Below are 27053 nucleotides of genomic sequence, written 5' to 3'. Positions count from 1 at the left end.
ACTTAGAGAAATGAAAGTTTATTTACATTATGCGCATAAATAGAGGGACGCAAAACAGTAAAATGCCATCGACGGCCAGCAACAAATTGAACGCTGGGGCCTGCTGCAAGAAGAACGTCTCTCTCTTTTCCGATGGTTCCTTTGGTTATAGCCCCTTCAGTCTGTCGGGGTCACGCTATTTTCAGCCAGCCGTCGAGCCCATGCAGGTGTCATTTTGATCCAATCGCCGAGCCCGAAAAGGTGTCTTTCACTGTCATCCAATCGTAGGGCCCGTGCAAGTGGCGTCATGTTCGGCCAATGGGGACACTCCATCGGCTATATTCTTCGATGGCTGCCTCCGTCGGGCGTTGCCTCTTCGCCTAGAAAGCGCTCAGGTGGAAGGGACGGGTCGTCTTGAACGGCATTCCAGTGGAGCAAACCGTATTTTCCGTGACGAGGGTCGACGACCTCGAACCGTCCCGACTGCAACCAGTAAAGATACGATTAGCCTATTTCCATGAGTAAAAAATATCGGTGTGTCGCCGAACTTAGCCCTCGCCGTTCTACTAGCGGTAATGAAGGCGACAACAGCACGCCGTTTTTGAAGAGAGCAGCAGTCGCACAATGGTTTGTGACGGTGGTCGCGGACACTAAGCCAATACGCAAGTAGAAAGGAATACGAACGGTTTTTTTGGGGTGAATGCCAGTCCCGCTGCTACATTCGTGACCGCTGCGTGAATAACATTGCAGTTGTTTTATGGAGCGTCCCAGAATGAAACATAATTTTTGCCGATGTATCTAAGGTGCTGTGGCGCGCCATTACTAATTTTCGGTCAGCGCGGCTACCCGTCGCCGAATTAGGCGGCGTAGTGTGTGCCAAAAACAGTTGAACAATTTTAGCTACAGATGTGAGCTTGCTCACAGGACTCGTATGATGTATAGCATGTCGGCTGAACCATGCGGCCCCGCATTGGCGTCTGCGTCAGCAGGTGTTTGGTGTGTTGCGACACCACGTACCCGAGCACACGAGGGTTGGAACCTCCCGCGTTTAACCGTGCGCGGCTTAGCCGTGTCCGGGGAAAGGGGGATTCTGGGGGTTGAGCGGATGCTGGGTGTTGGGACCATTAAGGCCCCCCGGTGGATGCAACACACCCCTTTGGCCTCGGCTTCACGTAGACGGCACCCCCGGACTGACCCACCCGAGGGAAATCGGTAGTTGCCTTTTCCTGTCTCTCTCTCCCTCTAGCCTTCGTCTTTCCTGTCTTTTCCTAGCTTCCTCTTACTTCCAATTTTTCCAGGCAGCAAGGGTTAACCTTGTGTAAATAGCCAACCTAGGTTATTCCATATTTGGTTATAGTGATAACGTACAGCAGGCGTCTCCAGGACCTGTTTTTAAGGTCCCTGTAGCGTGTCCCTGTAGTCTAGTGTCATTTGGGGATTCTTCATTGACAGTAACTCCACACTGCACTCTGAGTACCTCCCGCGGCGTTGTCTCTGATGATTATTTGCTGCAGCTGACAGCGGCAGAGCTCTTGGAGGGCTTCAGTGAGCAGAATGTTATCAATGTCAAGAGAATTAAGATGAGGTGGGATGGCAAAGAAATTGAAACCAAGCCCCTAATACTCACCTTTGGTTCAAGTTCCCTGCCCGAGTACATCGAGGCCGGGTACATTAAGCTCCGTATTAGGCCATACGTGCCAAATCCCCTCAGATGTTTCAAGTGCCAGCGTTTCGGCCCCAGTTCGCAGAGCTGCCGGGGCCGTCAAACTTGCGCGAAATGTAGTGCCCGTGACCACACCTCTGAAGCTTGCGAGAACTCTCTCCACTGTGTAAACTGTGATGGGGAGCATGCCGCATACTCGCGGTCGTGCCCATCATGGAAAAAAGAAAAGGAAATTGTAACAATTAAACTAAAGGCAAATATAAGCTTCAAAGAGGCACGCAGGCGGGTATCCTATCTGCCCAAGAACACTTTTGCCGATGTGGCGCGTCAGGGGGCAGCGACACAAAGGCTTCCGGCGGCTGTCCGACCCACAAGCAGTCAGTCGGCAGTTACGCAATATGCCCCCGCAGCGGTTGCAGCTAGCGCTGCTCCGCCACCCCAGCAGAAGGGGCCATCTACCTCCGGGCAGGTGGTCTCAAAGGTCTCGTCCAACGTGCCGAGGCCTTCACGTCCAACAAAGCGCTCGGAAGAGCACGTGTCCAGCGCCTCTTGCGAGGCGCTGGACACAACGACCAGTAAGACGGCGGCACCAGCGCCTAAGGAGGAGCGAGCATCTTTCGACTGCTTCAAAAAAGACAAAACTCTCGTCACGGCGCCTCCAAAGGGCCCGTGAACTAATTTCAATCTCTTAAACACACAGCACCCAAAACATTCGTCATAATGTAAATACAGATGCTACAGTGGAATGCACGAGGACTTCTTTATAACCTCGACGACATTAGAGAACTACTACACAAACATAATCCAAGGCTGCTGTGTGTTCAAGAGAGACATTGGAAACCCACACACACAAACTTTCTTCGTCAATGCACAATCTATCGTAAATATCGCAACGAGGCTAATGCCTCCGGTGGTGTTGCAATAGTTGCGAACAAGTCTGTAGCTTGTCAACAGATCGCCCTCCAGACGCCCCTTGAGGCAGTGTCAGTTCGGGCAATTCTTTTTAACAAACTGGTGACTGTGTGCTCTTTATACATACCGCCTAACTATCACCTGATAAAAACCGTTTTCTATAACCTAATTAATCAGCTTCCTGAACCCTACATACTCGCAGGTGATTTTAACGCCCACAACACGATGTGGAGAGATCCGCGATGCGACGCGAGAGGCCGATTGATTGAAAAGTTTCTTCTGATCTCTAGTGCCTGCCTGTTCAGTAAGAAGGAGCCGACGTATTACAGTGTCCAAAACAACACATAATCAGCGGTAGATCTAGCAATCGGTTCTTCTTCTCTTATGCCATACATAGAATGGTCCGTGACCAATAAATTATGTGGAAGTGACCACTTTCCTGTAACTTTACACCTGATAACTTTGCATGAGAACCCTCCACATATTCCTCGATGGAAATTAGCATCCGCGGATTGGGAGCATTTCAAAGAATTATCTTATTTACCAGCGTATTTTATCAATAATTTTACTATAAATGATGCCATTGCATATTTTACCGCTTTTATTACTGATGCAGCCGAAAAGTTTATCCCGCAGACAAATGGTGGTTCAGTTAAAAGACGTGTTCCCTGGTGGAACGAAGACTGTAGAAAGGCGCGAAAGAGACAGAACAAGGCATGGGTCGTATTGCGCAGATCGCCTAATGCCGAAAATCTAATCCAGTTCAAACAAATTAAATCCCTGGGAAGGTGGACACGCAGTCAGGCAAAGAGAGAAAGGTGGGTGAGGTTCCTCTCCGACATTAATTCATACAAGCAGGGGGCAATAGTGTGGAATGGCTTGAGAAAGCTAAAAAGGCAACAAATTCATTCGTTGCCTATGGTGAACGACCAAGGGAACACCATGCAAGACCAGGCAGACTCTCCTGGGGAACACTTTGAGCACGTGTCGAGCACAGTCTCCTATTCTAAACCTTTCCTTAAACACAAAGACATAGAACTTAAGCCATTCGTACGTAAATGCAGACACGACGAAGCATATAAACAACCATTCAGCATTGCCGAGTTGAGAGCTGCCTTGATCTCATGCAAGAGCACTGCACCGGGACCTGACCGGGTCATGTATGACATGACCAAACTTACGCAGTGACACACAAGTGACACAACTCGCACTCTTCAACACTATTTGGACTGCCGGCTACCTTCCAGACACATGGAAAGGAGCGATTGTTGTCCCTGTTTTGAAGCAGTGGAAGGACCCATCCATGGCGGCAGGTTATCACCTGATAGCTCTTACAAGCTGCCTGTGTAAGCTTTTTGAAAAAAGGATTAATCGCGGACTCATACATTTCCTTGAACTCAGCAACATACTTGATCCCTATCAGTTTGGATTCAGAGAAGGCCTGTCCACAACAGATCATCTTGTACGCATTGAAGGATATATCGGCGATGCATTTGTACATAAACAGTTTTTCTTATCAATATTCCTCGATGGAGAAGGCGTATGACACAACATGGCGTTACGGGATCTTGCGCGACTTGTGAGGAATGGGCATCTGTGGAAATATGCTGAAAATAATTGAAAGCTATTTGTTGGATCTTATCTTCCGCGTGAAAATCGGCAACGTATTGTCACGACCATTTACACAAGAAACAGGTGTACCCCAGGGAGGCGTGCTTAGTTGTACGCTCTTTATCGTGAAGATGAACACGCTTCGTGCTTCATTACCACCTGCCATTTTTTATTCCGTCTACGTGGACGACATTCACATCGGCTTCAAATCCTGTAACCACGCGGTATGCGAGAGACAGGTACAGCAGGGCTTAAACAAGTTGTCCAAGTGGGCCGACAAAAACGGATTTAAAATCAACCCCCACGAAAGTTCTTGTGTTCTTTTTACTAGAAAGAGAGGCCTGATTCCATATCATTGTGTTCAACTGTGTGGACATCCAATACCTGTCAACAAAGAACACAAATTTCTAGGTATTATACTTGACACGAAGCTTACTTTTATTCAGCACATCAAATATCTTAAAATAAAATGTCTACGGACAATGAACTTACTTAAAATTCTGTCCCACACAACATGGGGTTGCGACAGGAAATGTCTGATGAATGTTTTTAAGAGCCTAATTCGATCACGATTGGACTATAGTGCCGTCGTATATAACTCTGCCGCTCCGAGCGCACTAAAGTTTCTAGATCCTCTCCACCATCTAGGTATCCGCGTAACTACTGGCGCTTTCAGGACAAGCCCTATTGAAAACTTGTACGCGGAATCAAATGAATGGTGACTGCATCTGCAGAGAACTTAAATGAGCCTCACATATTTCCTGAAAATACACTCCAATCATAAACATCCATGTTTTAGCACTGTTAACGATATGACGTGTGCTGCACCTTTCTGTAATCGTCCTTCTGTAAGACAGCCTTTCTCGCTTCGTGTGAGGGAGTTAGTGGTGAAAAGCATGTCCCACTCCTCGAGCTTCGTTTAATGCATCCAACCAAGCTGTTACCACCTTGAGAGTGGCAGGTGGTAGAATGTGACATATCCTTTCTAGAAGTAACAAAACACGCACCAGAAATTGAAATCCGAATGCGTTTCCTAGAACTCCAGCAGAAGCACCCCTGCGCAGAGTTCTACACGAATGCTTCGAAGTCAATGCCGGGGTATCCTATGCAGCCGTCGGCTGATCCTTCTCAGAATCCGATGTACTGCATCCGGAAACAAGTATGTTTATGGCCGAGGCCTACACATTACTGTCTGCTGTGAAGCATGTAAGAAAATAAAACCTTGAAAAATCAACGATATATACAGGCTCCCTAAGCGTCGTGAAAGCCTTGATGTCACTATATACACACAAAATTCCAGTATTTAATGAACTCTATTCCGTCTTGTGTAAAGCGTACATATCTAACCAGCATATCATTATATGCTGGGTGCCTGGCCATAGGAGCATTGAGGGTAACGTTCTGGCGGACGGGAGGGCCACTTCAATCACATCGCAAGCTGTTAACCCTTCCGCTGATGTGCCCCTCACAGATCTGAGGCCTTTCTTACGAAAGAAACGGCGAAATCACTGGCAATGCACGTGGGACGCGGAAACAAATAATAAGCTCCACCTGATAAAGCCACAGTTAGGATTCTGGCCCTCTGCTACAAAATCGTGCCGAACAGATGTCCTATTCTGTCATCTGCGTATAGGACACACATTTGGCACCCATAATTTTCTACCCACGGGAAATGACAGTCCAACCTGTGGTAGATGCGGAGAGAGGCTGACCGTCCTCCACGTCCTCCTGGAGTGTCGGAAAGCCGAATTTGAGAGAAAGAGACATTTTTCCTTAGCTTACCGGCATCACATTCCTCTTCATCCTCTAATGTTTCTCGGTCCAGAACCATTTTTTAATACAGACACAGTCCTAGGTTTCCTCAGAGATGCGGTATTACATGTTATTAGTCCCATAAATTCGTAGCGCTTCCTCTCTTCATGCCGCTGTGATAGTCGTACTGTATAGCACATGCCTCCAGGCCCTTGTGCTTCAAGGGCTCTGGTGAGGCAGTGGTGCTGTAGATAATTTTTGCTTCTTATATGTTCTGTATATCATATCATTGCTCCGCAGTGCAGCGTAAGGCTCATAGTACTCGTCATTAGTCATCGCCATAATCTTATTGCGCGTAGATTTTACGTACTTTACAGCGATTATTTTTAGGCCTCTTTACAGCCACGTCACATAAACTTCACAGAACTCAACATTCCACCGTGAAATCACTAACACTGTCTTGGCGCTCTTTGACCATACCTGGCCCTTGCGCCACTAAACAACGCACATTCATTCATTCATTCATTCATTCATTCATTCATTCATTCATTCATTCATTCATTCATTCATTCATTCATTCATTCGTTCGTTCATTCATTGAACCAAGCGGCAACACAAGCTGAAGCATGCACGTAAATTACACTTTATGAACGCAGACACAAAACGAAAACGCTTACTAGTAAGCGAACCCATATATCATATTTTGACTTAAAGATATACTGAGCGCCCATAAATGCAAGGCAGTTCCTTATGGCTTTTAATTTGAGTTGAACCTTAAAAAATACAGCTTCAGTAAAAGCATACCGATTTAAAGAATCGGATTGTTTTAACAGCCGCTACCATGACATTGGAACCGAGTGTAATAAATGTTCATGCACCTAAAAAGCAACGAAATATCCGGGAACTTCGGCAGGTGGCTAGCGGCACTCGATGGCCTGCTGGAGCACGACGTGACGCGGGCAACAGCGGAAAGGTGCGCATAGTTTCACAACAGGCGACTTAGCCAAAGAACAGAGAGCCCACTTCGCCTTGCTACACGCCTCGCTGCGCATGGGCTCCTGCAGGCGACGCAGCGCTGGGTGCGAGGAACAATTTGTAGCGCCATCTAGAATTTGAGCCACAAAACAGCTGGTTCACCGGGACATAGGTTGGAACGCTCTAGAAGGCGAGTCGGCCCTCCGTAGGCAGCGCCGCCGTTCAGGCATCACCACTGTCGTAGCGGCAGAGACGGGCGGGCTCCCGCTTGTGGTGGCAGGCACTCCTGGTGGTTGCTGTCGTTCCTAGATGAAATCTGGCTCTCGTTTGAGACCTCTTGCCTACGCTCCGCTCCGTCCGAGGCCCCACAGCGTCGTGGCTTGACGTTTCCTCCGCGTTATTGGGGGGGGGGGGGGGGGGGGGGCTTGTCGGCCCAGCAGCCACCAGAACCCACCGAGGGCCAAGGCACCAGACCGAAAGGAAGTCGCCACTGACAGTGTTCGGTTGCCATCATTTCGGAGCAAGAACTATGTTGATCTCCGTCAAATATGTTCATTGAGGCGTTCGTGTGTAATGTAATTTAGGAATTTTCGTCAAGTAGACATAAAGGAAATGTGTCTGTAGTTGGTAATCAATTGACTGTTGCCTGTGATAAACAGTGTAATAAGAATTATTAGCAAGTTCTACAAGATTTACTTTATTATTCCCAGCGGGAATGTCAATGGTCCCCGGCCACTGCATACTGTAGAGGAGGTGGGAAACTCGTCAAGCGCTTTCACATTTTCCCCCGCCTCCTCGATCTGAATGAATTGAGGGAAATAAATTGTATTGTGATGTAGCATGTTCTACTGTATTGCATTTTAGTGCATTGTACTGCATAGCTGTTCTCCATATTTCTCCTCTAGCGACCAGTAGTCAAGCACGCAACTTACCCACTCAATTCTTCCCTGTCTCCTAACGAGCTTGATGGTTATCATTTGATAATTCCATCCAATTCCAGTTAAACGTCACCTAACGACAAAAGGTTAAGCTGCTATTGAAAACCATGCGTTAGAAGAAAAAAAAATCATTTCTCAAGTGCCATCCCTATACACCTTAAAGCCCATGAGCTGAGCCAAGATAGCGCAAGTAAAATAGCGGAAGAAGCGCTATTTTCTTTAGCCCTACAAGGAGCACGGCTCAGCGAAGGCGAGATACTGCGTTCGACGATAAAAAATATGCAATTCTTAGGAAACCTGATAACGAAGTGCCAAAGCGCATATGTGTTCTCGCAATCCAGCACGATATCGTGGCTCAAAGAGGGGATCGTTCAGTGTCCTTGGGCGAGTGGATACAAGTGAACAGACCGCTCAATCGTCAATGAGCGTGTCCGCGTGCTCACCTTTCAGCCAACAAGCGAACCATGCTTTGTCCGAGCCATTATCGAAACGGCCTCGCATTGACTCGCTATAGATAAGCGATTAGGAGGCCTGGGGCACGCAAAAGCTATTTATTCAAGCCAATCTGCCCTTGCTCATCTAACCGCTATTTGGAGTGCCGTCGCTGCCTTTGTTCTCGGCTGTCTGCCCCGAGTTCTTTTTTATTTGGTGTGATAAAATGAAATACTGCTGCGCATAAATTTGTCTACTATTGTCGAACTATCCGCACAATTAGCATTTATTCTGCCGTGTGAATGCTTTCTCCCTTTTTTCGATATAATTTTTAGCAGTTCTTATCTGTGGAGAAGTACTATAAACGCTATTGAAGATTGTGTTCTGAGGAAAATATGAATTACTGCATAACCACGATGCAGCTACACACCTCGCTCTGTGACATAGACGGATGCTCAGTTGAAAATGAAAATATCTCATAACTGCACTAGAAGATGTCGCTATCGGTGAAGCAAACATCCTCGCGAGGTTTCGCGCTACTCGGAACCGGGCGGGTCGGCGCATGCGGCTAACAGCCTTTTGAACACAATGTCTGCTTTGGCGACTTCAGATCGATTTCGAGTCCCTAGGATCTCGGTTTCTGGCCACTTTCGCCTAGTATATTAGACGATTTGGGCCCCTTTTAGTGCACGTAGGACCCCCCCCCCCCCCCCCCCCAAGGTCTCAAAATGAAGCTTTCGATGAAAACAACAAACCAAGTTAGCGTAGTGCTTTTTACGCCGCAGCAGTGATGCATAATTAGGGCGAAGAAGGATCGAAGTAAACCGAAACAGTGCAGCCTAAAAACTCGAGGCCGACTCAGGAGGGACATATCGCAGTTTAAAAGCAACCAGATCACTAATCCACACCTGAAGTCCTTGTCTTTGTAAGATGTCAACCGCTATTTAATTGCTTTTATATGGCCATGCCAAGAATGCTTTCGGCCGAATGCTACATTGCCTCCACAGCAGAGTCGCGCGAGGCATCCCAAAGGTGACAGTATATCACCGGAGGTGATGGCTCGAAACTGTCGCCATTGAATACCAATTACTGCACAATTGCTTAGTGGGACTCACCAGATTGTGCGTAAGCATTCGGTCTAGTCGCTCATCTTGCACATATAGGTCTTTGACGTATCCGAATGCGTCTAATCGTATGATGGAAACGTTTGCTCTGTTTCTTTATGTTTATGTTGTTGTTTTGTTTGTTTTAAAAGACTGGGAAAAATGGTCCCGCACTACCTGACAAGTCTCATAGTCTGCCTTGCCTTTGTATTTAAAAAAAAATGTTCAATACTACCGTCCACCTTTTGGTAGCCAAGGCAGGAGTGGGTGCATAACGTTCACTTGTTAATCGTCCATTAAGAAAACAGCAACAATAACAACTACAACAGAGAACCACACAGGCACACGGTAAAGTTGTTGGGAAATAAAGCAGGAACAAACAAAACAGGAGGCAAATGAGTTACATTCAAATCCGAAAATATAGCATATGCCGCGTTCCCATATATATATATATATATATATATATATATATATATATATATATATATATATATATATATATATATCATTCAAAAAAGGAAGAAAGACGAATGGACCGGCCTTCGTCGGAGTGAATGCTTATATATATATATATATATATATATATATATATATATTGTAATGAAGCAGACGCGCCCCTGTGTATGTGCCGTCTGAAGAGGAAGACGAAGGGCCGTGCCGTGATCTCGAGCGACCCCGTGCTTCGGACAGCCCTTGCAGTGCCTTGTTTTGCCTAGCGTTCCACAACGTCGTGAACGAGAATAAACCTCATCGCATTTGGTGGAGGTTGCTGAGATCCTTCGCCTCGTCCTGGAGCTCCGCACTCGAACCCTGCCAACAAGATCGCCTTGCACTATGCCTGATCCCGCCACCTCGTTGCCCGCCCCACCGGCTTCCACTGTCATCTGCGCCGGCGTCCCTCGTCAGCGCGACCCACCCATTTTCAGTGGGACCGCCGAACACGACGTGGAAGACTGGCTCTCATCGTACGAACGTGTAAGTGCCCATAACCGATGGGATGACCAGTCTAAGCTGACCAACGTGCCGTTCTACCTCGCCGACGTAGCCAAACTTTGGTTCTTCAACCACGAATCAGACTTTACAAGCTGGTCCGCCTTTAAGACTCTGTTTGCAGAAGTGTTTGATCGCCCAGCTGTGCGTACGCTACGCGCTGAACAGCGTCTACGCCAGCGCGCACAGCAGCCTGGAGAAACATTCCCCAGCTACATCGAGGATGTTCTCGATTTGTGCAAGCGGGTCAATCCCAGCATGTCAGAGGATGACAAGATCAAACACATCCTCAAGGGCATCGAGGACAGCGCATTCCAGATGTTGCTGGCCAAAGGCCCAACTAGCGTATCCGTCCTCATTAACCTCTGCCAGAGCTTTGACGAGCTGCGCCGCCAACGTTCCATCGCCCGCCAGAACATCCAGCACGCCGATTCCGTCTCCAGCATCGCGGTTTCTACCGAATTCACCAACTCGACCCTCTCGCAGCATATCAAAGATTTTATCCGTGAAGAGGTGGCCAGGCAGCTCTCGCTGCTGCCTCACAGTGACGCACCTACGGCAGCTTTGCCTCCAACGCTGCAGGAAGCCATCCGAAATCACATATCTGAAGCGCTTCCTGCAGCTCCTACAACCCCCCCACCCAACCCTATGAGTGTGCCGCTGGCCCATACCAACTTTGCCAACCACCCTACGTCGCTGCCGCTCAGTTATGCAGCCGTGGTTGCACGGCCACCTGCGCAGACCGCTTCCTTTCCATCGCCCATGAATCCGGCTTCATTTCAAGTTGCCCGACCGTCACCACACTTTTTTCGTCCCACCGAGACGTGGCGCACTCAAGACAACCGGCCTATCTGCTTCGCCTGCGGCATTGCTGGCCATGTGGCACGCTTCTGTCGCCGCCGCGCCTCAACTGCGTGTACCAGCTTTGACAGGCCCCGCTACGCACCACAATACGCCGCCACGCCTCCATTATCACCGCGACGTCTCGACACTGATCGCCGGTTGGAAACTCGGCGTTCCCCTTCCCCTCGTCGGCGTTCGATTTCGCCCCTGCGTCGTCGAGTTCCCACTGAAGAGGGAAACTGACTGCTGCAGTTCCTGAGGCAAGAACTGCAAATACGTCGATTTTCTCAAGACCTCAATCTTCGCCGCAAAATGTAATTACCGTTTTTGTAGCGGGAGTACCAGCAGTGGCACTAGTCGATACCGGAGCAGCCGTTTCCGTCATTCACGAGGGCCTTTGCCGCAAGCTACGAAAAGTGACTACAGCTCGCTCTGGCCTGGTGCTCGCCACTGCCAGCGCGCAGCGAATCCACCCTTCAGCTGTATGCACGGCCCGTGTCGTCATCAACGACGTTCTGTACATAATCGAGTGTTTCGTGCTACCATCGTGCTCTCACGACCTCATCATTGGTTGGGATTTCCTGTCACGTCATCATGCTGCCATTGACTGTTCACGTGCAGAAGTGTCGCTTTTACCGCTATGTGAATCACTGCCGACCAGCTCTCCTCACTTTGCCGACAAACTCACTGTTGATGCCGACACAACCGTACCTCCTGAGTCGTCGATGGCTGTTGTCTTGTCGTCTGATTCCGCATCTGACGCCACCGTAGTGTTCACGCCGTCCGCTGTGTTTGCTCAACGCAAGGGCATTGTTCTTCCGTTTGCCGTGCTTACTGTAACCTCTGGCTCAACTGTGATGCTGGTCACCAACTACTACCAGTACCCGATCAGCCTACTGCGTGGAGAGACGGTAGGATACTTTCAAGCGGTCGACTACGTCGACGACTTCGATGTTCCTGCCGCCTCCCTCCGTCACCTTGACGCCATCGCTTCGGTCTCCGGCTCATCACCTTCAGTGGGTTTTGACAAGGCCATCGACCCTGCACTTTCCCCATCTCATCGCCGCCAACTTCTCGCTCTCCTTCACAAGTTTGTCTCTTCTTTCGACTGTCATCAGACGTCACTGGGCCGTGCCACCGGTGTTTCTCACATCATCGACACTGGTTCCCACTCCCCCTTGCGACAGCGCCCGTATCGTGTCTCTGCCGAAGAGCGCCGAATCATCACGGAGCACGTGGACGACATGCTCCAACGTAAAGTCATCCGTCCCTCTCAAAGTCCTTGGTCTTCACCTGTCGTATTGGTGAGGAAAAAAGATGGCTCCATTCGCTTTTGTGTCGACTACAGACGCCTAAACAAGATAACGAGGAAAGACGTTTATCCTCTGCCTCGAATCGATGACGCTCTCGACTGTTTACAAGGCGCAGAATACTTCAGTTCCTTGGATCTGCGCTCCGGGTACTGGCAAGTTCTCATGGCCAAGCCTGACCGTCCGAAAACCGCATTCGTTACACCCGATGGCCTCTACGAATTTAACGTCATGCCCTTCGGGTTGTGCAACGCGCCTGCTACTTTTGAGCGTATGATCGACACCATCCTTCGTGGCCACAAATGGAAGACCTGTTTATGTTACCTCGACGACATCGTCGTCTTCTCAACCGATTTTCCGACGCACCTCGCTCGCCTGCATGACATTCTGACCTGTCTCGCCTCTGCCGGTCTACAGCTTAACCTCAAAAAGTGCCGCTTTGCTGCAAGCAAGCTAACCATATTGGGTCACGTTATCTCAAAAGACGGCGTCCTCCCGGATCCAGACAAGCTCCGCGCTGTTGCAGAGTTCCCAAGGCCCACGTCTATCAAAACCCTCCGAAGTTTTATTGGCTTATGTTCTTATTTTCGTCGCTTCGTACGCAATTTCGCATCCATCATGGCGCCTTTGACAAGTTTACTTTCCGCCAGTAACGGCATAGCAGCATGGTCACCTGAATGTGATGCAGCATTTCAGCAATTGCGCCACTTGTTGACCTCACCACCGATTCTTCGCCACTACGACCCTGATGCTCCCACGGAAGTCCATACTGACGCCAGCGGAGTTGGCCTTGGCGCGGTCTTAGCGCAACGGAAAGCTGGCTATGATGAATACGTCGTCGCTTATGCGAGCCGTACTCTAAAGAAAGCAGAATTAAATTACTCCGTCACAGAAAAGGAGTGTCTAGCGATCATCTGGGCATTAAGCAAGTTTCGCCCATACCTTTACGGCCGTTCTTTCGCCGTTGTTACTGACCACCATGCCCTTTGTTGGCTTTCTTCCTTGAAAGACCCGTCTGGACGCTTGGGACGTTGGGCGCTTCGCTTGCAAGAGTACGACATCCGCGTCATGTACCGCTCTGGTCGCAAGCACTCCGACGCTGATGCGCTCTCTCGCTCCCCACTGACGCCTGATTTGGCGTCGTTGTCAGCTTCCTCGTCCACCCTGTCACCGTTCACCATCCCTGACATGCTCACAGAGCAGCGCAAGGACCCATCCCTTGCAATGTTACTCGACTACCTTGCTGCTCCGTCTGATGTCCCTTCGACACGAGCACTGCGTCGCCAAGCAACCCACTTCTCAGTGCGGGACAACATTCTATATCGCCGAAACTACATGCCCGACGGACGCAAATGGCTCCTCGCTATACCTCGTCATATGCGCTCTGACGTCTGCGCGTCTTTTCACGCTGACCCCCTAAGCGCTCATGCCGGCGTCCTCAAAACTTACACAAGGTTGCGTCAGCGCTATTATTGGAGAGGCATGTACAACTTTGTGCAAAAGTACATTCAGTCTTGCACTACATGCCAACAAAGCAAAACACCTACACAGCGTTTCACAGGACCGTTGCAGCCGCTGCCATGCCCGTCTCGTCCGTTCGACCGCGTCGGCATCGACCTCTACGGCCCGTTTCCATGCAGCGGGCGTGGAAATCGGTGGATTATTGTCGGCGTAGATCACCTTACTCGCTACGCTGAGACTGCAGCACTGCCAGCAGCGACCGCCCGTGACGTTGGTTTTTTCATCCTTCGCAATTTTTTCCTTCGCCACGGTGCTCCCCGAGAATTACTGAGTGATAGGGGCCGTGTCTTCCTGTCGGAGGGCATCCAAGCCCTCCTCGCTGAGTGCAGGATAATTCATCGCAAATCGACCGCGTACCATCCCCAAACCAACGGTCTTACCGAGCGCTTCAATCGCACACTTGGCGACATGTTGCGGATGTATATTTCATCCGACCACTCCAACTGGGACACCGTACTCCCCTTTGTTACGTTCGCGTACAACACCGCGACGCAAGCGACCACCGGCTTTTCCCCCTTTTTCCTTGTGTATGGCCGTGAGCCATCATGCCCTTTGGACACCATACTGCCGTACCAACCTGACGCTACAGAGTATACTCCGCTTTCCGAAGTCGCCAAATATGCTGAAGATTGCCGTCAGCTGGCACGTGCCCTGACTAGTGAGACTCAAGAACGTCAAAAGACAAGACATGACCGTGCTCATCAACCACCGCCCAACTTTGTTCCTGGTTCACTTGTGTGGCTTTGGATACCAGCCAACATTCCTGGCCTTTCTTCCAAACTCCTGGCGCGTTATCACGGTCCATACCGTATAATCGAGGCCACTTCACCGGTCAACTACATCGTCGAGCCGCTCACCGTGTCACCAGACCTGCGTCGTCGTGGGCGAGAGACAGTACATGTCAACCGCCTGAAACCGTACTACGACCCGCTCATCTTCTCCGCGCCCTGAGTCGCCAGGATGGCTACGCTTAGCTCCCGGGGCATTGTAATGAAGCAGACGCGCCCCTGTGTATGTACCGTCTGAAGAGGAAGACGAAGGGCCGTGCCGTGATCTCGAGCGACCCCGTGCTTCGGACAGCCCTTGCAGTGCCTTGTTTTGCCTAGCGTTCCACAACGTCGTGAACGAGAATAAACCTCATCGCAATATATATATATATATATATATATATATATATATATATATATATATATATATATATATATATATATATATATATATATATATATATATATATATATATATATATATATATATATATATATAAACCCACCTGGTTCTCTTCTTTCACTCGATGGCCAATGTAACGTAGCATTTCCCCCGTTTTAGACGATGCCCACCGAGCGAGCTATTGGGATGTCCATTGGCGGTGACGCTCCAGATGGGCAACGTGAACGACATCTGTCTTTCGAGAGCGGTGGCCAGTACATGTGAGGCGGGGAATTACGTAAGCTGCGTCACTGAGACGTGCCAAAGCGACGAAAGAATCGGTGTAGTGGGCTAGAAACTTTTGACACGAGCCACGTTTGCTAAGTGGAATCCACAGCCAGGATATGTTTCGGTTTGTCTACGAGACGTGCTGATTTGGCCATTCATAGCGAGCCTTTGAGCGGTCTTGCGGTGCAAAAGTACGCAGACATGCGATGCGTCGTGCTTTCTTAGCACGACCGAGGGTCTCGATATGAAAAGGTTGGTCCTGCTCGACAAACGGAAACATCGTGTCAAGCGAAGTGTGGAGTTGGCACACGTAGAGACGGTAAGAGGGGCTGAACCCGGTGGTCTCACGCAGAGCAGTGTTGTAAGCGTAGGTCATAAAAGTCTGGATAGCGTCCCAGGTTTTGTGCTTGGAGCCAACATACACGGAAAGCATGCTGATGACTGTCCTGTTAGTGTGCTCAGTGAGACCGTTCGTCTGTGGATGGCACGGAGTAGGGTGACGAAAATGCGAAGCAGAAACGCGGAGCAGCTCGTCAACTACATTGGCGACGAATTGTGACCACGATCACTGATTATGAATCGTAGCTTAAGGTCCGAAACCTGAGCTGCCGTTGCTCAAAAGACCACTGCAATTTCGGCACATCGAATGAGATTGTCTACACAGGCAATAATGCAACGGTTGCCGTTGGATGATCGCGGAAAAGGGCCTAAGTGAACTCTGACAATCTCAAACGGCGAACTCGGAGGAGGGATTGGATGGAGATATCCTGGCAGGGCACTAGTGGGACGTTTGTAGCGTCGATTGCTCAGCTGGAGACGACGCATGCAGGCGCAGCGTGACACATTCTTGAGCAGTAAAATCGTTCTTGAGTGCGGTGCAAGGTCCTGGCGAAACCCATGTGGCCGGATGAAGGGTCACCATGCATGAGTCTATAAGAACTTCCTGTTCTAAATTTTTATGTACTACCATAAGTAGGCGGGTGCCTTCTGCAGAGAACTTCCCCTTATAAAGAAGGACATTTTGTATAACAAAGGGATACCTATGCGACTTCTCGGCAGCGGATATAAAGAAAGGGGCCAAAGTGCGGTCGTTACGTTGTTATGAGCGGGAGGTGTCAAGATCTGGAAACTGGGAGTCAAAAGCGGCCAGATAATCGTCGAAAGTTTCGCTGTCGCACTCCGTTGTGGGAAGGGGCAGCCGTGATAGAAAGTCATCGTTCGCGTCACGAACGCTGCTCTTAAATCACACCTCATAGTTATATTCTTGCAAACACAGGGCACAGCGAGCAAGACGGCTGTAAGGATCACGGAGGCCACTGAGGCAACATAGCGAGCGGCGGTCTGTGACAACAGAGAATAGACGGCCATAGATGTGAGGGCGAAACTCGTGCATATGTGCAGACGACCGCAAGACACTTGCTCTGTTACGGTGGTGTAGTTTCTTCAGCTTTACTCGAACAACGGCTGGCGTAGGCAGCGACATGTGCAGAGTACCATGATGCTGCACTAGGGCGGCACCAGGGCCGGTTGCATTACACTGATGTCAGTGTGTGATTCCGCTGGAGCTGATGCATCGAAGTGGCGAAGGATGGGTGCTAGCGTAAGCATAGACTTTAACTGCGAAAACGAAGACTAGCATTCGTTTGCCCAGTGGAAAGGGACGTCTATGTTAAGCAGGCAAGTGAGGGGTTAAGCAACGTTAACAAATCTGAAAAAAACGCCGCAAATAAGAGCACAGATCCAAAAAGCTCTAAAAATCTCGTAGCGACTGCAGTGGCTTAAACCTGCCGCCGCAGTGACCTTATGTGGGTCGAGTCGAACACAGTTCTTATCCGCAAGGTGACCAAGGACGGGAGTGTCATGATTGCCAAAATGACACTCTTTTGAAGTCAAGATAAGCGCAGCTCTCTCAAGCCATATGAGGACTATGTCAAGACGACGGTTGTGACCGTCAAACGTGCGGCCAAAGATCACGGTACCATAAAGATAACAAAGATTCTCCAAAGATTCTCCAGTACGGAGCACTGTGTCTATAAAGCGTTCTAAGGTAGCAGGGGCGTCTTACAAACCAAGCGGCGTGACAGTGAATTCAAAGAAACCACCTTGAGTAATTAACGCTGTTTGCAATTTGTCTGCTGAATGCATGGAAATTTTCCAATATCCAAATGCAGAATGCTGCATGTGGAAAGACACAGATGAAAGAAGCTATTTACAGGCTATTTACACTGGAGGCAGAGAGCCAGGCCGACACTCGCTCACGCCAAGGGCACAGACCCACTTCGTCGTTCTCGCGGCGGCTCGTCTAGTGAGCATCTCGATAATTATTTTTTTTCCTCTACGTAGCATGACAATCTACTGAACCGTTTCGATTTTCCCTCGCCTAAATTCATGTTACAAAATTTTAGATTTTTAGCTCCTTTTCTGAACACATAAGCAAAGTCTGCCCGACTCTTGGCCAATCCCCGCGAGTGGGTAAGCGCCAAACCCAAGGACATCACCATCATCATCATCTCGCTGATAATATCGTAATACTATATATATATATATATATATATATATATATATATATATATATATATATATATATATATATATATATATATATATATATATATATATACTGACAAGCAAGCACACTAGTTTATCTTTATTCGACGACCACTTTTCACGGGTTAACACACGTTAAACGTCATCGCTTGGCGCAGGACGTCTTCATGTATCACAAGTTTCTGAACTGTTATCGATAGTTCTATCTGCTGTCTGCGCTCACCGAATATTGCGTAATCTGATTGTAACCAAGACGCGAATGGGTAGTACTTTCTGAAAGGCACACGGGCACCGGCGATTACGTTGGAACGTTCGACGAGTCATGCATAAAAGCCGACGCGCTTGAGCCGCTAATTTACAACAATCGCCGACTTTGCCCACCGCTATCATTGTGTACAAGAACTGATTCTTGTTCTTTGAGTGCAACCTGCTTTTCTGGGCACAGGTTCGCCCAATAGCTAGCTAGTTTAGTGATACATCTTTTGCTGCAGTGCTTTTCACCCTCCCTGGTGACATCTGGTGGAGGTGCTTCGTTGTGTAACGGAAACAGCCTGCAATACCAAGTCCTGAGGACATCGGCAACGACACCACGGGCCTTAGAGCTACCTGCAGGCTGGAATAATTACCGCTGGACCAAGGACTTCTATGGAATACTTCCAGGAGATCAAAGCCAAGCCAGCTGCTGAACTGACAGCCCCCGCGCATCGGATCGTCCTGGGACAACCCAGGAAGCCGACGACCTTTTGTGGATCATCGCTTGAAGACCTCGAACGATGGCGGGAGACATGCGAGAGGGTCGCGACATTCAGCAACTGGAACTCCTAGGACAAGTTGCACCATGTGTACTTCTCCTTGGAAGATAGCTCGAGGACCTGGTTTGAGGAACGAGAGTCAACCCTAACGACATGGGCCCTGTTTCGCAACGGCTTTCTTCAGATCTTTACCAGCGTCATGCGCAAGAAAAGGGCGTAAGCTCTACAAGAAGCCCCAGTGCAGTTCCTGTGCAAGAACATCGCCACTCATACGGAAGAGATGACCCGCCGGTTCCGCCATGCCGACCCGAACATGTCTGAGGCAAAGTGAGTTCGTTTCCTCATGCTAGGAACAAAGCAAGGACTCTTCGCTGGATCAATTCGCAATTCACCGAAGAGAGACACGGAATTTACATTGGAGGTCATGACTATATAGAAGAACTGCAGAAAGTTTCCATCAGAAAGCATTTCCATCTGGGACTATCTCTCGACAAACACGCTACGAAAGCGGAAGAGGCTATGCGAAAGCGCGAAAGCAGAAAAGGAGCAGGGCTTGCAGGTTCAACTCATGCACGACAAGACTATTATCGACAATGAGTTGGATGCGCGGAACGATGCAAAGTCTTGTAGAAAGAAAAAAAGCAAGAAAAATTCAACTGCACGCGTGTCTGGGTTGCAGTGTGGAAGCCACACTCGAGATTTCACGCTTATAAACATTAATGCTCGCAGCCTATAGCGAACAAAACCACTGATTTTGGGCACTTTGTCTTTCTGGATAACCCCGATATTGCCATTGCGACTGAAATCTGGTTGCTCGCTATATAACACCCCCCTCTTATCAAAATATTCGTAAGGATCAAGAAATTCGGGATGACGGCGTAGCGATTGTTTAAAAAAATCTTGAGCTTGTGATGTTACGCGAATGCCCCGATAACGAAAGTATTTGGTGTAGGTCAAAGCTGTGTGGCTTTCCTCGCGGAATCGGTGCTGTTCATGACCTCCTAATGCGCCTCTTGCTTTTCTGAAATAAATTCGACTTTTTTTGGCTGACATTGTGTCGCAATACATGCGTCTAATTATAGCACGTAATTTTAACCTGCCAGGTATTCGTTGGGATGTAGGACACATTAGCTCAGGAAAATTCAAACATCCTGGCGTTTTATTTGACATGGTATTTAGCAAAGATATTACACGGGTTGTTAATGAAGGAACTAGAATTGGACCAAGTACTCAGTCAGTGTTTGACTTTGCATTTATATACAGCAGGATTATTGATTCAGCAGTTTCTATTAGTGACGGACTATCAGACCACAAACTTGCCCTATTGTACATAAAAGAGGCTTTTCCGGCCAAGCCTAAAAGAGAAACACACGTAAGAAATTTTGCTGCAATAGATGATGCCAGCATCTTAGATTGCCTGGAGATGGCACTGGAGTCGTTCGGTGGAGCAGCTGAGGTCAATACGTTGTGGGATAAGTTTTAAGGCATTGCCGATTACTTCATACACAAATGTGTTCCTATGAAAATAAAAAAAATCCGAAAAAGCGAAATCCTTGGACGGCTCGAGAAATCATTCGGTGAAAGAGGAAATTTAAACGCAGACAGAAAAGAAAAACTAAGGTCCATAATGAGATTCCACATCTTTCAATAATTCTGAAGCAAAATATATCTATTGCGAAAGAACACTACTATTTCCACACATTATCACGGTTTATGAAAGAGAGGCGCAGCATTTTGGGGGTCACTTTGCTCCATCGTGTGAGGGTGTTGCAGATGTTACCAGCGATGAATGTATAATGACAGACTCTGGGCAAATTGCTAACCAATACAATTATACAATTTTTCCATTCCGTCTCTGACTCTCGTTTACCACTGCCTGCAGACAATGACTAATGCACATTCAGAGAGGCAAGAGATTATCTTAACTGTAGGAGGTATACATCTACTTGTTTTATATCTAGAGACGAAAAAGTCACCTGGCCCGGATGGCATCCGTAATGAATTGTTGCGACGATATGCAGAATCTATCGCAAAATATTTGCTGATAATTTTCCATGCATCTCTTGAACAGTATAATTTGCCACAGGACTGTTTATTGGCGCGAGTCATACTGGTTCATAAAACTGGGGACAAACACGGAATGCAGAATTATAGACCCATTTCAATTACATCTACTTGCTGTAAAATATTCGAGCATATCCTCAAAAAAGCTTGTTTTTACTATCTCGAAAGCTAGAGCATGTCCATTTGTAACCAGCGTGGGATTTAGGAGCTGATAGTGCACAATCACTCAGCTAGCGGAAACTACACAATTTCGCTCAGATAATTAATGAAACAGGTCAGATAGACGAAATTTGCCCAGAGTTATCAAAAGCGTTTGACCCCGTTTCCCGCTCATACTTGATTGGTAATCTACTTGATCTCAGAGTCAATTGAAATATAGTTAAATGTATTAAATCATATTTAACAGGACGAAACATGTGAAAGTGAAAGGTAAAAGTTCAAAAATTCTAAATGTAACAGGTCTTCCTCAAGGGTGTGTGTTAGGACCTATAGTATTTCTGTGTTATATTATTGACATTACCAATGGTCACAATGACAAGGATAACGATTCCTTTATTTGCAGATGATTGCTTAGTATAGTTTAAAATTCACATGTCATCGGGACCAATTAGAATTAGGTTCATCTCTAGAAGCAATTAGCGATTAGTGCACCCGATGGGAAATGAAGATAGATTAAAAACAAACTCTCTACGCATGAATAGCCAGAAAAAATAAGACATGTGGGGATTTTCAATTACAAGCTAGACGGTAAACCAATAAAATAATCGAGCCACTTCAGGTACTTAGGCGTAACGATACCAGATGTCCTGGACAAAAAAATTTGGAGGACGCTTCAGCTTCGCCTTTTAGAGTGGAAAGGGATAGCATTAAAAGATCCCTGCCTGCTTCTCACGCTTCCTGGCAACTGGAGCGTATGTAACCGTGATGTTTACAGGGAAACGCTGGCCGCGAACCCTACGCACGAAGGCGGGCTTTGTGGTAGAAGCGCGGCCTCTTGCGTGGGCCGCGATGCGACGGAGGCGAGCGCCACCTTGAGGTAAAAGGAACCGGGCGCGCCGCTCCGTGACCCACGAGACACCCGCGCGCCGGCGCGCTCAAATGGCGGACGTCGCGGCTGGTCTGTGAATGGTAGAAACGCTGGACAAGGGGTTTCTTTGAGTTTTCGCGTAACATGCGTTTTCTCGTGTAATCAAATTACAATTCGAAAGTTATCATATCTGTAGGTTGTGTGGTAAGTCACAGTTTACTATTGTTCACGTATTTAAGGTTAAGAAATTAAATTAGTTAAGTAAATTTATTTCGTCACATGGAAAGCCTGGGCATGAAAATAGCTTTTCGTACCACCCATATATTTTCGTACCACGGACGCCGGCAGCCAACGCACGACGCCGGATCTTATGCGACCCGGGTTCCTTAACGCTATTGCGTTGGCACATAGAAGCACATCAATTACCCATAGGTAATGTATGAAATGCCGCAGAGGCTAAACTTTGATCACTGGGGTGTAGGCTTAAACTTGATCCACTGCATATCTGGCATCGGTTCGGTACGTCCCGCGTTGCAACGTGCTAGCATAGTAAGGAATCAATATAGGAAGAATGAAATAAATAAAATTGAAAAGAATACAGAGGCGTGCAGCAAAGTTTCTTATGACGAAATATAGGTGCATGGGATACGGTGCCTGAAATGCTCACTCAACTAAAATTTCACGAGCTTTGACTGCGAAGAAGGCTAGGTTAACATTTATTTACTTAGTAAAACATAATTGCGTCAATTTTAGCACTCCAAGGAATACACAAAACAGAATGTGTGGGATTTCAAGGGCCGCTATATCTAGCCACGAGGATCAGTATAAGCCAAAAAGTTGACGCATTTAGTACTCCCCGTCCAAAAAGGATTGAAGACTGGAATGCGCTACCATATAGCATAACCAGAATTGATTTGCCAGAACAGTTTGAAAAATCGGCACTGGCCTATTCTTCTATGCAGCCATGCTCAAACATCGTTAGCTTCTTTGCGCAGCGATAGGCAGCGTGTGCAACATGACATGATTCGAAATGGCTCCACGTGATGTTTTCGAAGTTCCTGTGTATGATATTGAAAATTGGATTATCTATGGTACGGCTGTTCTTGCTTTTAGTCTTTATAGTCTACAGTGCAATGCTTATTTGAAATATCGGCGAATATTCTAGCCTAAAATTCGCAAAAATTGGGCAAACGCTTGCATTTTCTGATTTGATTTTGTAGCGCTCGTCTCTGTAGCGATATTTGAAGCTTATTTTATGATTACACCACCGTGTATCGGCCTTTGGGCTAACAGAACAATCAAACAAACGAACAAACAAATAAATAAATAAATAAATAAATAAATAAATAAATAAATAAATAAATAAATAAATACGACGCTGGAAATGCGCACCAAACATTATGATTGCCAAAATGTTACGCAGAAGTACGAGGTCCAAGCACGAGGCACCGACGACTTGCGCGAAAACATCCAACCAATTGTGCGCGAATAACTACCGAGGACGTACCCAAGGTCGCAACCTCAGGTGGCGTCGACTTCTTCTAGCAAGTAGTGCGAGAAGAAATCGAGCGGTCATTAAGAGTAACCTGTGCAGCTAAAGTGCATTTCCGTCGACAACAAAGCACCGGCAGACATAAAATCCGTCGTAGAGGGCGACCAACATCCACTGCTAGTTCACGAAGTTTGCGTCATGTGAGGAATCGCTCGACAACATGGAGGAAAAGCGAAGGTAACGTAGACAAACTTCAGCCAGGAATACAAACTTCAACAAGGGCATGATGATGGCATGCATCGAGGAAATTGTGGAAACTAGCAAAGCGTTTGTCCTCTTGGATTCTGCAGCATCTATCTCGACGCCCATAGTTACCGCACCAGCCTTCGACATCGATACAAGTTACCCAATGTGTATGCTGCAACGGCTAAAAATTCTCCGACAACACAGAGACTGCTTTTCGATCTCATCGATGATTCAGGAGACACCTGTTACTAAGCCTCCCATCAGGCTTCCGTCCTTCTTCTTCACCAAGGCAGCAGGGGAGGCCCATGGGCCTTTCGAAGGCTGGATTATTTTGCTACGCAACATTTCATCAAATTGTGGCTTTATAGCTTCTCGTTCCCGTGTCTAAGCTCGGTACGGGCTCTGACAGAACTGCTGTTGAAATCGCAGAAAGACACAGTCCCTTGAGGGAGTCTATCTTCCCTTCCGTGTGACAAGCCTTTCAGTGGCGTTCATCATCATCATCATAATAATAATCATCGTCAGCCTAGCTACGCGTTCAATTGCACATTAATGTCTTCGCATTCGCAACTCGTAAGAAGTGCTTAGCTGTCCTCGGATTTTTTTCTTCATATGCCTGTAATTAGGTACTTTCAGCTGAGGCACACAGGCGGATTTACATTGGTTTTCAATACTGCCACGTAATATAGCCAAAGGCTCCGAGGAGCTGCTACTTCAGTGCTGTCTCAAACAGCGTCTGTACCTCTCCTGGCTCTCCCCACTGCCGCCGTCTCATTTTTTTCCTCCAGCACGTGTCTACCCTACACTCGAAGCAGGAATGGCGAAACACTGTGCATAGGCCGCTTGTCTTTTATACCTCTTTTTAACCATATGGAACGATGAACGCAAATGATAACTTTTCTGGGCAAAAATAATTGCCCCGGACTCGCAACTTGTAAGTATACGAGAGGCAGAGAGATTGTGAAGATGAAAAGGCGCTATTTGCTGCAACCCCTTAGGAAGCACGCAGAAGGGCAGGGTGGTATAAAGAAGAAAGAATCGAGAAGACGTCGAGGCGTTCACAGAGGCCTTGGCTGTCGGCGGTAGATAGGCGACTATCTTTCGCAAGTTACACGACAGCCTCGTGAAAAGAACAAAAGGACTTTGAGCGAGCAAGCAGCTTTCTTTCGCTCTTTCACCCATTTACAGGGCTTTCACCATACTTGGCACCGATGGAATGGGCAGGTGCTCTCGAGAACGACTGCAAGAGGGCCAAGTCGGAACGGATTCATGAGAGATTTTTGAGTAGAGCCCTGCTTATACTCCGCTCTCCTTACATTTTCATGTGCACCGGTGGCTGCTTGAATTACGTTGATCTCGCTTAGGCTCCAGCGGCGCGCTCACAGCCGGCTCTAAAACGGCAAAAAAAAAAAAACAACCAAGAAGACGCACCTTGCGGGCAACGTTCTACGTTCCGCTGCCGGAGTGAGCGTTTGGCTCAGCGCCCACTAGGGTTCCCGCTGAGCGGCTGCGTGCAAGTTAGGACACGCTGGTCTGAGTGAACGCAAGGCTGCAAAATTGCGGCGGAACTCATCTCACCATGACTGTCGACGGTAATGCGTTACTACTGAATCACTATAGCAACACCATCAAATCGAGGTATGTATGAGCAGTGCGCCATAGAGGGACTCCTCTTCCGCACTTCTCTGAAAACATTTGGCGCCATCTGGTGCCGCCGCGGCGAAGTTTGCGCGTAACCTCCGAAATGCATTGCGCGCAGGTGCGTGGGAACGCTGAAAGGCGCGCCATGCGGTAACCAAGCTCCTCTCTCGAGCTTCTTTTTGGACACGCTGCGCCATCTAGTAACGCTGTGGCGACGTCCGCGCACGGCCTCCGAGACTAAACGTGTGAGGCGCTGGTGCCCGCGAACACTGAGAATTGTTTCCTCGCTTGCCGCACATTCAGTGCCACATACTCGTCGGTGAGAGGTTTAGAATTGGGGACAGAAGCTTTTGGGCCTCCAAGCCGCATTCGGTTGGCTGCTCTTGGGTTTAGAGGAGCAGAAGAGTTTGGGAATTGTGTCAAACCCAGATAGCGTTGAGTCGAGCGCTCGTGATGCTTCAGTGGCGAAAATAAAAAGCTGCCTGAAAGCAAGAAGGAAGAAAAGTTTTTCTTACAAGTGAAAACGAACAGGATGCATTTTTGAGCAAAAATGGTGAACGCTAAAATGTAATGAACGTAACCATTATGTTATTACTATGAATGAGTATGCGTAAAGTATCATCAGTCTTGCCAGATTGAGTTTGATGGCTTAAGATTTGGATTTAGGCATGCAAACCTAACGCATAGCCTAAAGTAGCGGTTTCGATAAGGCGGAGCTACTACGTGTCAATCAGTAGATAGTTCAACAAAGCAATTACTTGCTATTCTAAGCATATAGGTTTTTACTGGAATAACATTTCATTGCTTCCTTGCACGAATGGTCTCTCCGTAGCCAGAATAACGGTGAAGTACTTGTTCAATGTTTCCTTGACGTGTAACAGCGTTTGGGCATTGCACAGTGTCGAAGAATGTGTTCCTGCGATCAAGGTAGCGCATTGGGGACGTCAACTCGGCAAAATGCTCACGCCTTGTCACCAGTAAGCGCAGGTTTACAGTTGGCGCTCTGTCTAACTTCTTTTTCGTGCGTTACCTTTTATTACGCGTAATTTTGTGTCGGCGCATTGTTGATCACACTGGCTTCTAGGGTACCTTTAATTTAGGCCGACGATGGTAACGGCGGTGATTACGGCCCGCAGGTCTCTCCCGAGCCTGGCGGACGGGAGGGCCTGGCCGCTGTTCTCCAAGGCTTCCAACTAGTGGTTCATCGACCACGCGCACTCTGGGTTCACGCTTGGTGGTCCCGCTCCCGGCTGTCCGTTGGACGATATGATCAAGACACTCTGGAACCAAGACAAGTAGGGCCGGCGAGCGATCGACGGTGCTTGGAGGCCCGAAGTCGTCCGCTTGGCGCTGGACATGCTCGCCGCGATACCGGCGCGAGCTCTTGAGATCGCCGCCACCACTCATGCCCATGCTTACAAAGGCCAATGAATATGCCATACCATCCAACCCTCCGGTGTTCGTTGTGCGCCGTTCGTGGTGTTAAAAAGTATCAGTTTTGCGGAAAGCAGGCCACCTCGTTCGTGGCTCATAAACTGCACATTTGAGGAGCGTTTGTTTTCTTTACGGAAGTTTACGTTGAGAAATCCATTAAACGAAATTGGGAACGTCCCATTTTCACACAGTTTTTTTCTACATTGTAGAACTAAGCACATTTGTGCAAGGGAATTAACCGAGCCATATGATGAAGATTAGTCGTTAATGCGGAATTTAGAGGCACAAAGGGATAAAGATTGCGCAGGGAGTCGATGTCGAGTGATGGGACCTATGGAAACACATTTATTTATTAATTTTTAAAATTTATTATACCCTAAAGGT

The 27053-nt window shown here is 47.9% G+C and overlaps 1 long non-coding RNA gene across 1 annotated transcript in view; it reads left to right on the top strand.

Annotated features, from left to right (window-relative positions):
- Positions 1–26851, top strand: part of LOC139049614 (uncharacterized) — a 28283-nt gene extending 1432 nt beyond the window's left edge. The window contains exon 2 of the long non-coding RNA XR_011508424.1: positions 26372–26851. This is a non-coding gene — a long non-coding RNA (uncharacterized lncRNA). The remainder of the gene's footprint in view (positions 1–26371) is intronic.
- Positions 26852–27053: the final 202 nt, after the last annotated feature.

This window comes from Dermacentor albipictus, chromosome 9, assembly GCF_038994185.2.
Source record: "Dermacentor albipictus isolate Rhodes 1998 colony chromosome 9, USDA_Dalb.pri_finalv2, whole genome shotgun sequence".
Taxonomy (NCBI): Eukaryota; Metazoa; Arthropoda; class Arachnida; order Ixodida; family Ixodidae; genus Dermacentor; species Dermacentor albipictus.
Note: the sequence above shows the minus strand (reverse complement) of the source record. Positions and strands in the feature narration are given on the sequence as shown.